We start from the raw sequence: 12061 nt of genomic DNA on the forward strand, positions 1-12061 counted from the left end.
CATAATTCCACATATATTACAGTGGTGCTTGAAAGTTTGTGAACCCTTTAGAATTTATATTTCTGCATAAATATGACCTAAAACATCATCAGATTTTCACACAAGTCCTAAAAGTAGATAAAGAGAACCCAGTTAAACAACTGAGACAAAAATATTATACTTGGTCATTTATTTATTGAGGAAAATGATCCAATATTACGGAGACATGACTAACACACCTTGTACCGGATGCTAACGTGGACCTGCGGGGATTCACTGCTGTGAGAGCCGACAGAGACACTAACACGTGGGAAAAGCAAAGGTGGGGGACTCATCATTTATGTTAACAACCGCTGGTGTAACCCGGGACATATCTCCGTAAAGACAGTTAAATGTTGGCCGGACTTGGAGCTGTTAGCCTGCGGCCATATTATCTGCCGAGGGAGTTCAGTCACGTGATCACCATCTGTGTTTACATCCCTCCGAGGGCAGACGCAGCTGCTGCATGTGAGAGGATTCACTCTGTCACAGCAAGGCTGCAGACGCAGCACCCTGAGGCATTTATCATCATTTCTGGGGACTTTAATCATGCTACTTTGGACTCTACTTTGGACTCTACTTTGGCTGCTTTTTACCAGGCTGTGGATTGTCCAGCAAGGAACAACAGGACAATTGACTTGCTGTATGCTAATGTGAGGGATGCATACAGAGTTACACCCCTCCCCCCACTAGGGAAGTCTGACCACAACCTGATTCTTCTACAGCCAAAGTACACCCCCCTGGTTCAAAGGCAGCCTGCAACAACTAGCTCCATCAGGAGGTGGTCCCCTGAATTGGAAGATGCCCTCGGAGACTGCTTTGACATCACGGACTGGGATGTGCTGCTTAGCTCACACTGTGAGGACATAGAGGGGCTGACACATTGTCTGACAGATTACCTCAACTTCTGTGCAGATGTGGTCTCCCCCGCTAAGACTGTACAGTGTTACCCTAATAACAAGCCATGGGTAACACAGGAAGTCAAAGCTGTCCTCAACAGGAAGAAGGCCGCCTTCAGGAGCAGGGATAGGGAGGCGATGAAAGCAGCACAGCAGGAGGTGAAACGCTGCATGAGGGAAGCTAAGAACAGCTACAGGAGAAAGGTGGAGCAGAAGCTGAAGGAGAACAGCATGAGGGAGGTCTGGGAAGGTGTGAAAACCATCACAGGCCACAATACAAAGACCAGAGTTGTTGAGGGGACAGTGGAGAGGGCGATTTGAGTTGAATGACTTCTTCAATCGGTTCAACCAGCCCATGTCCCCCCCACCCTCTCCCTCACTGCAGCCATCATCAGATTTTCACAGCCATCTCTCCTTCTTCCCTCACAGCAGTCATCACAGCAGCCCCCTCCTCCCCCACCTCAACACAGACTCCTCTATGCGTTACTGCAGACCAGGTCAGAGGTCAACTGAGGAAGCTTCACCCCAGGAAAGCAGCAGGCCCGGACAAGGTGTGTCCACGACTACTGAAGACCTGCGCTGCTGAACTGGGTGAACCACTCCAATGCATCTTCAACCTCAGCCTGCAGCTGGGGAGAGTGCCAACCCTCTGGAAGGCATCATGCATCGTTCCAGTTCCCAAGAAGAACCGGCCCAGCGAGCTGAACAACCTCCGACCGGTGGCACTCACTTCACATCTGATGAAGATGTTGGAGCGGCTCTTCCTCAGCCTCCTCAGACCCCAGGTACAACATGCCCAGGACTGTCTGCAGTTTGCGTACCAGGCAGGTGTTGGTGTGGAAGACGCCATCCTCTACCTGCTACACCGAGCCCACTCGCATCTGGATAAGGGAAATGGCACAGTGAGGATCCTCTTCTTGGACTTCTCGAGTGCCTTCAACACCATCCAGCCCCTATTGCTTCAGGACAAACTGAACAGGATGCGAGTGGACCCCTGCCTGGTCACCTGGATCTTCAGCTACCTCACTGACAGGCCGCAGTACATCAGGCTGAAGGACACAAGGGCGCAGATAGCATGGGGGACAGGGGGGTCATGTCCCCCCCCAGATTTATAGTGACCCCCATCTGTCCCCCCCACCCACCGTCCCTACGTAAGGCACCACACATAGGTAGAAAAAGTGAGGATTACTGTTCCGTTAGTTAGACTAACTTACACTGCAGCACAAAGTTGAAATGGCAGCAGCCTTGTCAGTGATCAATCCACATTTTCCCCTTCTTGAATCGGTGTAGGCTGGAGCAGATCCTTGCAGAGTTGGGAAAGCAAGGTGTTCATTTTCCACGTAATTCTCGGTTAATAACACTGCACAGCTCATCCATTTGATAGCAGCGGTGTTTCTGCTGCGACTAATGGTGTTCAGTTGTACTCGTAAGTTGGAAGTTTGAAGTCAGAAAAGCATTGAAATCCAGCATCTCCCCAGCATAAATGTTGGGGTTTTCGTTTCATTTCATTGACTGGCCATTTTTTTTGAATTCCATGTTCCATGATGTCCCAGTTTTTAAACTGGGAAGCGCTCAGTTCTGAGGTTATGTTGCTCAGAGCTCCAAGTTCCGACTTCCAATGTAAATGTAACGCACCATCTCGACCCCGGGGTCCTAAGGGGAGCTGGGGACTTTGCCTGTCGCGGTAACCATAGTGATCATAAACAACTGTCTAATGACCGAGCTGGTGATCTTTCTGCCACATTAAGCCAGAGAAGAGGGGGGAAAAAAAAATCAGTGTTTGTTTCAAGAACCAAAAGATGTAAATATCCTATGCCTGTTGCCTTTCCCAGATGTGACAAATACTTGTTTTGTAATGTTGAGTAGCTAGTCTGATAATAATAAGAAGGAATTTGGACTTACCTGAAGTAGGCTAAATGTAAAATAACAGCATTCTAGGCTGTAGGTGAATATCTTTTAATGTTATTTTTATGTATAATGTTATTTTAGTAAACAGCAACTGTTAACTGAAATTATGAGATTCAAGATGTTAACATTGTCCTCCTGGCCTGCAGGCAATCCCTGGTGGGGTCAACAATGAAAAAACAATTAGCTACAGCGTTTTTTCAAAAACCGAGCAATGTTGACCAGGTAGGCCTTTGTCTACCAATGTTCATTCAGTTAGAAAACTCACAATTCGAATGTATATTGAAGCTTCAGCACACACACACTATTTATTTATATATATATATATATATATATATATATATATATATATATATATATATATATATATATATATATATAATTTTTTTTTTTTTTTACACAAAATGGAATCATTTGCTGACAGCTCAGTCCCCCCCAATTCAAAAATCCTATCTGCGCCCCTGGAAGGACATCATGTCTGAAACTGTAATTAGCAGCACCGGAGCACCCCAGGGCACGGTGCTGGCCCCTCTTCTCTTCACTCTGTATACCACAGACTTCTGCTACAACTCAGAGCTGTGTCACATTCAGAAGTTTGCCGATGACACAGCCATCGTTGGGTGTATCAGTGACAACAGAGAGGAGGAGTATAGGAGCCTAGTGAGGGACTTTGCTGTGTGGTGCAACAGGAACCATCTGCAGCTCAACACTTCGAAGACCAAGTAGCTGGTCATTGATTTTGGGAGGTCCAGACCAAGGTCACGACCATTTCTGATCGAGGGAGTCGAGGTGGAGGCTGTGGATTCCTACAAGTACGTCGGGCTGTGGCTGGACAGCAAGCTGGACTGGACTTGCAACACCAAACACTTATACAGGAAGGGACAGAGCAGGCTATACTTCCTTAGGAGGCTGTGGTCTTTTAACATCTGCAGGAAACTCCTGTGGATGTTCTATCAGTCTGTGGTCACCAGTGTCCTGTTTTACACCGTGGTGTGCTGGGGGGGCAGCACATCCAAGAAGGACACATCGAGGCTGGACAAACTGATCAGGCGGGCCGGCTCTGCGGTTGGCATGAAGCTGGACTCTCTGGTGATGGTGGCAGAGAAGAGGTCTATGGAGAAACTATTGAACATCATGGACGATGCCAGTCACCCTCTGCACACAGTCATCAGCAACCAGAGGAGCCTGTTCAGTGACTGAATGCTCCTTCCCAAGTGCAGGACGAACAGACTCAAACTCCTTTGTCCCTCATTCCATCAGACTGGACGACAACTTTCTCTGGGGGGAGGAGGGGTAGCAGGAGGACAGAGGATGGGAAGAAGCAGTAGCCTAGCCTAACAATAAGCAATACTGGACAATGTGCAATATAAAGTGCAATATCTTTCCTGCTTCCCCCCCCCCCACACACACACACACACGCGCGCACTTACCCTAACCCCACTTCTTCCCTTCCTCTCTTCCCCATATCTTATTCTTTTATATTTGTATATATAAATACTTAATTTATTTTAATTTATCTAGAAGTTTTTCTCTGTTTATCTGTAATGATGCTGCTGGAATCTTAATTTCCCTGAGGGAACCCTCCCAAAGGGATCAATAAAGTTTTATCTAACCTTATCTAATCTGTGAGTGGCAAAAGTATGTGAATGTAGAATCAGACCCGGTGGGTGGCGCACAGAAGCATGACAGGCTTTTAGCTTTTCAGCTTTTACATTTACTGTCCCGCGCACACAAGAGTTCTGGTTGGGGGAGAACTCCCTTTCTCTGCTCTCGTGCTCGCTTGCGCTCTCTCTCTCTCTCTCTCTCTCCCCTTTTATAGGGCACTGGGAAAGACACACAAACACAGGTTACTTCACATCAGGTGCAGTGATTCTACCACTTACCTTCCCTGACTCCGCCCTCCATTCACAGACCGATGCTTGACCACGCCCCCGCTGCCACATACCCCCACTGCCCAACTCAGGCTGGGGAACCATCCGGCCTGCAGCCAACTCCCCACCCCCTCACCCCACCCCTCGACGGGAGAGGAAATCCACCATGACCATCTGCACCCCCAGCCTGTGGACCACCTCGAATGTAAACGGCTGGAGTGCCAGATACCAACGGGTGATCCATGCGTTGGTATCCTTCATGTGGTGGAGTTTGGCGTGCAGGTCGAGAACGTATTGAATTTCGTTTTTACTGGTTGAAGGCCCCTCCTCCCAATTTTCTTTTTTTTATTTTTTTTTTATTTTAATTTACTACAAAACCAAGATGTGTGTAACAAACAATATAACAAAAAACATACAACATTAATGAACCAGGACATAGGACATTCAATAAGGGCTAGGGACATGGTACTAAGGGGGTGGGGGGGGGGGTGGGGGGGTTATTAAAATGTGTGTGTGTGTGTGTGTGTGTGTGTGTGTGTGTGTGTGTGTCTGTGAGTGTGTTAGAGGGAGATGTTTGAGTGTGGGTGTGAGGGGGGTATTTGTGTGTGTGTGTGTGTACATGAATACATATGTATATTATCAGTTTAGCAATTATGTAAATGATATGTGAGCAGAAAAGTCCAGGGCCTGGGGGATTAGGATGAGTCCCACTGGGAGGGAGTGGAGGAAGGGAGGAAGAGACAAGGGAGGGAGAAGCAAAGTTGCTTCTCCCTCCCAATTTTCACGTAGCACATCTAGAATGCCACGCGGCTTACGCCCGTATAATTAGAACAGGGAGAACCCCGTGGAGGCTTGCGGGACCTCTCGCACTGCGAATAACAGGCTCGAGCCATTTATCCCAGTTGTGTGTCTTCACTTACAAATTTTCTAATTATATTCTTGAGGGTGCGATTAAACCGTTCGACTAAGCCATCCGTTTGTGGGTGATAAACGCTGGTGCAGATAGGCTTAATTCCCAGTAACCCATACAGTTCGCCCAGTGTGTGTGTGTGTGACATAAACGTAGTGCCTTGATTAGTCAGAATCTCTTTGGGGATTCCGACTCGGGAGATGATGCGGAAGAGTGCTTCCGCAATACTACATGCTGAGATATTGCGAAGAGGCACTGCTTCTGGATATCGTGTTGCATAGTCCACCAGAACTAAAATAAAGCGATATCCTCACACTGACCGATCTAATGGCCTGACGAGATCCATCCCAATTCTTTCGAACGGGGTCTTGATTAATGGCAGAGGGCACAAAGGTGCTTTTGGAATGGCCGCTGGATTTACTAACTGGCATTCACGGTATGCCATACACCACCTGGTCACCGGGCCATTATTCGGGCTAGTGTCTTATCCTGCCCCAAGTGTCCGGCCATGGGATTGAAGTGAGCTCTTTGGGATTAAAAGCTGTGTTATCGGTTCCTTAGTCTGAGTGTCCTGTGTCACTCAGTATAATCTATCCTTAATAATGGAAAAATAGGGGAAGGACGGTGTGGTGTTTGGCTGGAGAGTTTGACCATCGATTACTCTCACTTGGTCAAACGCATGCCACAGAGTCTTGTCTCACGACTGCTCTAACGGGAAATCCGCAAGGGAATCCCCGAGAGAGGGAGGAGGAGCAGGCTGCTCCTCACTCTGGCGCAGTGATGACGTAGACGGCTCTGTGACAGCTGCTCCCGCCAATGCCACGCCGGGCCCTCCCCTCGCTAAACTATGGCAGGTCCCACTCTTCACTAAATGCATCGTTAATTCCCTAAATCCTGGCCAATCAGTCCCCAGAATTATCGAGTGGGTAAGGCGAGGATTAACCGCCAGCTTTACTCTAAATTTTTCCCCTCGAAATAGAATGTGGACCGACACTAAAGGGTAGTTGTGAACATCCCCATGCACACACAACACCTTCACCAATTGTGCTCTCCCCAATGCCTCATCTTGCACCAGGCTTTGGTGGATTGAGGTCTGATTACAGCCGGAGTCCACCAAAGCCTGATACGTATCCCCTTGGATACTCGCCGGTATGCGATACGCTCCGGCCCGATTGAGGGCGGTCCCTGGGGATCTGGACCACCACACCCACCTCCATCGCCGAGCACTGATACTGGAGATGCCCCCGTTCCCTGCAGTGCCAGCATACCGGCCCAGGCTCTCCCTCTGCACCGGTGTTCCGGACATCACTCACCTGAGGGAGGGAAGACACAGACAAGGAAGTAGGAAACGGTAGGGCACCGCGGGTGCGGCGGGCCGGCTGGGGTGGAGCTGGCCCCCGCCTCCGCGGTGGGGGAATGGGGAGAGGATGAGGAGCAGAGGGGGGGAGAGAGAGGGGGGAAGAGGAGACGTGCTGTCCTGCTGTCGGAACGGCCGCCATATGGTCCTCCGCCAGCTCGATGTCCTGATCCAGCAATGCCGGGCGATGGCACTGGACCCACTCTGTTGTTCCTTCCGGAAGTTGGACGATGAATTGTTCCAGCGCCACCAGGTCGATGATTGATTCCCTCGGTGTCGCGGTTGTCAGCCCTCAGCCACCACCAGCAGGTGTCCCAGAGTTGCTGGCCAAATGCGAATGGCCGGCCGACCTCCTCCAGGCACAGCGCAAGGAAGCACTGCCGTTGCTGTTCTGGGGTGCGACCCACATGTTGGAGGACAGCCCTGCGGAGGTCCACATAGACCAGCCGGCTGTCGGCGGGGAGCTGTAGCACGGCCAGTTGCACCTCGCCCGTTAGCAGGGGGAGAAGGCGTGCCACACACTGTTCCACCGGCCAACCCCACACCTCTGCTGCCTGCTCAAAAAGAGCGAGGAAGGCTTCAGGGTCATCATGCAGACCAATCTTCGTTAGGGTGAGGTGGGGAGGGTCTGCGGTGGTCGTGATCGTGGACCCCGCCAACACGAGCAGGTGCCTGGATGCCTGGCGATCTTCTTGCTGTGCCAGCTCCAGGGCTTCGAACCGTTGTTCCTGCTCCTTCCGGAGGGTGATCAGCGCCTGGTGCTGGCTCTGTTGGGCTGTGGCGAGGGCATGGATCAGGTCCTTGAAGGGGGAGGACTCCATGGGGCTATTCCCTTCTGCACTCCTCCCAGGTTTTGGCACCACTGTAGAATCAGACCCGGGGGGTGGAGCACAGAAGCATGGCAGGCCAGAACTGAGTTCTCAAAAAAACCTTTTATTTTAGCTTTTCAGCTTTTACATTTACTCTCCCATGCACACATGAGTTCTGGCTGGGGGAGAGCTCCCTTTCTCTGCTCTCTCTCTCCTTTTATAGGGCGCGGTCACTGGGGAAGACACACAAACACAGGTTAATTCACATCAGGTGCAGTGATTCTACCACTTGCCTTCCCTAACTCCGCCCTCCATTCACAGACCAACGCTTAACCACGCCCCTGCTGCCACAGTGAACCTTTGCTTTCAGTATCTGGTGTGACCCCCTTGTGCAGCAATAACTGCAAATAAACGTTTCCGGTAACTTAAGTCCTGCACACCAGCTTGGAGGAATTTTAGCTCATTCCTCCCGATAGAACAGCTTCAACTCTGGGATATTGGTGGGTTTCCTCACATGAACTACTCGCTTCAGGTACTTCCACAACATTTTGATTGGATTAAGGTCAGGACTTTGACTTGGCCATTCCAAAACATTAACTTTATTCTTCTTTAACCATTCGTTGGTAGAACGACTTGTGTGCTTAGGGTCGTTGTCTTGCTGCATGACCCACCTTCTCTTGAGATTCAGTTCATGAACAGATGTCATACATGTCAACCTTTGGTCAATCAAACCTGTATAACCAACCTCCAAAATCCATATTTCCCTTATAAAATCCATATAAGATGCAAATTAAAATAATTTACCTAAAATTTGAATGATAATTAACAATGATATATCCAAGTTACTTTTTATTCAATATTAATAACAATAAACCTTCAGAATGAATACAAAGCTCCAATGTTCGACAAAAACACAAAGTGTCACTCTAATGTTCTGAATTGTACTCCATGACAGCTTTTTTTAGCACTCTGCACCAATACCTCATGAGGCTGCATCTCACAGCAAGTGTCTGTGTTGATCTTGCCGGAGTGCCCGTTCAGAATCTTTTCAGTCGCTAGTGAAAGTCGCTCAGGTGGAAATACGCGTTTCAAACACTTCCCGGTTGGTGGGATTCTCGCAATGCGGTGTGCGCATGAGCAGAAGTGGAACAAAGTCTCGCTACCACAAGATAACGCGTCATCGTGGGAATTGATTATAGCTCTAAATAAATATTGAAGTTTTTTTTAAAAATCTGTATAACTTTATTTGTACGCCCGTATACTACATTTATTTAATCAAATCCGTATAAAATACGGACATTCCGTATAGGTTGACATGTATGAGATGTCCTGACATTTTCCTTTAGAATTAGCTGGTATGATTCAGAATTTGTTCCATCAGTGATTGCAAGCTGTCCTAGCCCAGATGCAGCAAAACAGGCCCAAACCATGATGCTACCACCACCATGTTTCACAGATGGGATAAGGTTCTTATGCTGGAATGCAGTGTTTTCCTTTCTCCAAACATAACGCTTCTCATTTAAGCCAAAAAGTTCTATTTTGGTCTCATCCGTCCACAAAACATTCTTCCAATAGCCTTCTGGCTTGTCCATGTGATCTTTAGCAAACTGCAGATGAGCAGCAATGTTCTTTTTGGAGAGCAGTGGCTTTCTCCTTGCAACCCTGCCATGCACACCATTGTTGTTCAGTGTTCTCTTGATGGTGGACTCATGAACATTTAACATTAGCCAATGTGAGAGAGGCCTTCAGTTGCTTAGAAGTTACCCTGGGGTCCTTTGTGACCTCACCGACTATGACATGCCTTGCTCTTGGAGTGATCTTTGTTGGTCGACCACTCCTGGGGAGGGTAACAATGGTCTTGAATTTCCTCCATTTGTACACAATCTGTCTGACTGTGGATTGGTGGAGTCCAAACTCTTTAGAGATGGTTTTGTAACCTTTTCCAGCCTGATGAGCATCAACAACGCTTTTTTTTTTTTTTTTTTTTTTTGGAGGTCCTCAGAAATCTCCTTTGTTTGTGCTATGATACACTTCCACAAACATGTGCTGTGAAGATCAGACTTCGGTAGATCCCTGTTCTTTAAATAAAACAGGGTGCCCACTCACACCTGATTGTCATCCCATTGATTGAAAACACCTGACTCTAATTTCACCTTCAAATTAACTGCTAATCCTAAAGGTTTACATACTTTTGCCACTCACAGATATGTAATATTGGATCATTTTTCTCAATAAATAAATGACCAAGTATAACATTTTTGTCTCATTTGTTTAACTGGTTTCTCTTTATCTACTTTTAGGACTTGTGTGAAAATCTGATGTTGTTTTAGGTCATATTTATGCAGAAATATAGAAAATTCTGAAGGGTTCACAAACTTTCAAGCACCACTGTATTATATAGTTTTGATGTACTTAGTATTATTCTACAATGTAGAAAAACTTATGAATGAGCAAGTGTGCAAACTTTTGACTGGTACTATATGCCACCCCTTAAAATCTTCATTCCACCCCATGAATATTTCTCTTGATCCTCCCCTGAACGGCTGTAGGTGTTGATCAGGATAACCTGGATCAGCTAAACGACCTTGTGAATGTTTAAGTAAATACACCCTGCACACAGTGCTGATAATCCTGAGTAAATAACCTCACCTGTGCAACATGAACATATAGCAGGGTGAATTTTGAAATCACTACTCACATCCAAACTTTAAACTCACGGTTTCATTTCAAATACAATTTTCAAAGCAAAAAGAACAAAAAGTTGTCGCCTTCGATAAACCTACACACCGTGGAACAGCTGACATAAGTCACTGACTTCAAATGAACACAGTGAAAGGGTGAACATAACGGTTTACTACCTGAATGAATTCCTGTTACGGTCAGAAGAAAGAGGGTATAAACACATTTTGCATGCTGTTTAGCTGTGTAGTAATGTAACTGGTTTAGATAAAGCTGGAAAGGGGAAGCAGCTGCCTCATTCCTGGCATTCCCAGTGCAGGGCTTTCCAGCTGTCAGATGTAACACACCTCATTCCTGTGTGTATCACAGCCCTGTGCGCTTCCCTTATTCGGTCGTCTGGCATTCAGTCATGTCATGTCCTCCTTTTATATCAATGATTATATGCATGTGAGCACTGCATGTCTACGTTAGTTATGGGTTAAGCGAGTACTGTACTGGGGTAAAATGTCCTCTTGAAACTGAAAATAGTCCCGCGGATAGGCAGCAGCATGGAGCTTACAAGTAGTGTGTGCGCGCGCGCTACGTTTACAGGACCGGATTTATACATATATATATAAAATTCTAAAAAAAAAAAAAATCCGAACACTTAAAAAAAAAGAATTCGGTTTTTTTGTGGGGGTTTTTTTTTTTTGGGGGGGGGAGGATTGTGTGTGTGTGCGCGCGCGCTACATGTAGAGGACCGGATTATTTTTATTTTTATTATTTTTATTATAATTATTATCAAAAAACCGAACACTTAAAAAAAAGTTAGTTAGTTTGTTTGTTTGTTTGTTTGTTTGTTTTGGGGGGGGGTATTTGAGGAGTGTGTGTGTGTGTGTGTGTGTGTGTGTGTGTGTGTGCGCGCGCGTTACATATAGAGGACCGGATTATTATTATTATTATTATTATTATTGTCAAAAAATCCGAACACTTAAAAAGACTTCGGGTTTTTGTTTTTTTTTGGGGGGGGTGGGTTTGAGGATTGTGTGTGTGTGTGTGTGTGTGTGTGTGTGCGCGCGCTACATATGGACCGTATTATTATTATTATATTGTTGTTGTTGTTGTTTTCAAAAAAATCCGAACACTTAAAAAAAGAGTTCGGGGTTTTGTTTGTTTGTTTGTTTGTTTGTTTTGGGGGGTGTTTGAGGAGTGTGTGTGTATAGAGGACCGGATTATTATTATTATTATTATTATTATTATTATTATCAAAAAATCCGAACACTTAAAAAAAGAGGGGTTTTGTTTGGGGTTTTTTGTTTTTTTTTTTTTGGGGGGGGGGGGGGGGTTGAGGAGTGGACCGGATTATTATTATTATTATTATTATTATCAAAAAATCCGAACACTTAAAAAAAGGGGGATTTTTTGTTTGTTTGTTTTGGGCTTTTTGTGTGTGTGTGTGTGTGTGTGTGTGTGTGTGTGTGTGGAGGGGTGAGGATATTTTATCTGGTCCTAAGTTCTTAGGAGGGCTGTTTGAGGGTTTTCGGGTTCAGGTTAGGGTAAGGGATAGAGAATGCATTATGTCAGAGAGAGAGAAAAAGAGAGAGAGAGAAATTGATTTGTAGTGATGCGAATCG

This window comes from Neoarius graeffei, chromosome 11 (assembly GCF_027579695.1).
Source record: "Neoarius graeffei isolate fNeoGra1 chromosome 11, fNeoGra1.pri, whole genome shotgun sequence".
NCBI classification, from domain to species: Eukaryota; Metazoa; Chordata; class Actinopteri; order Siluriformes; family Ariidae; genus Neoarius; species Neoarius graeffei.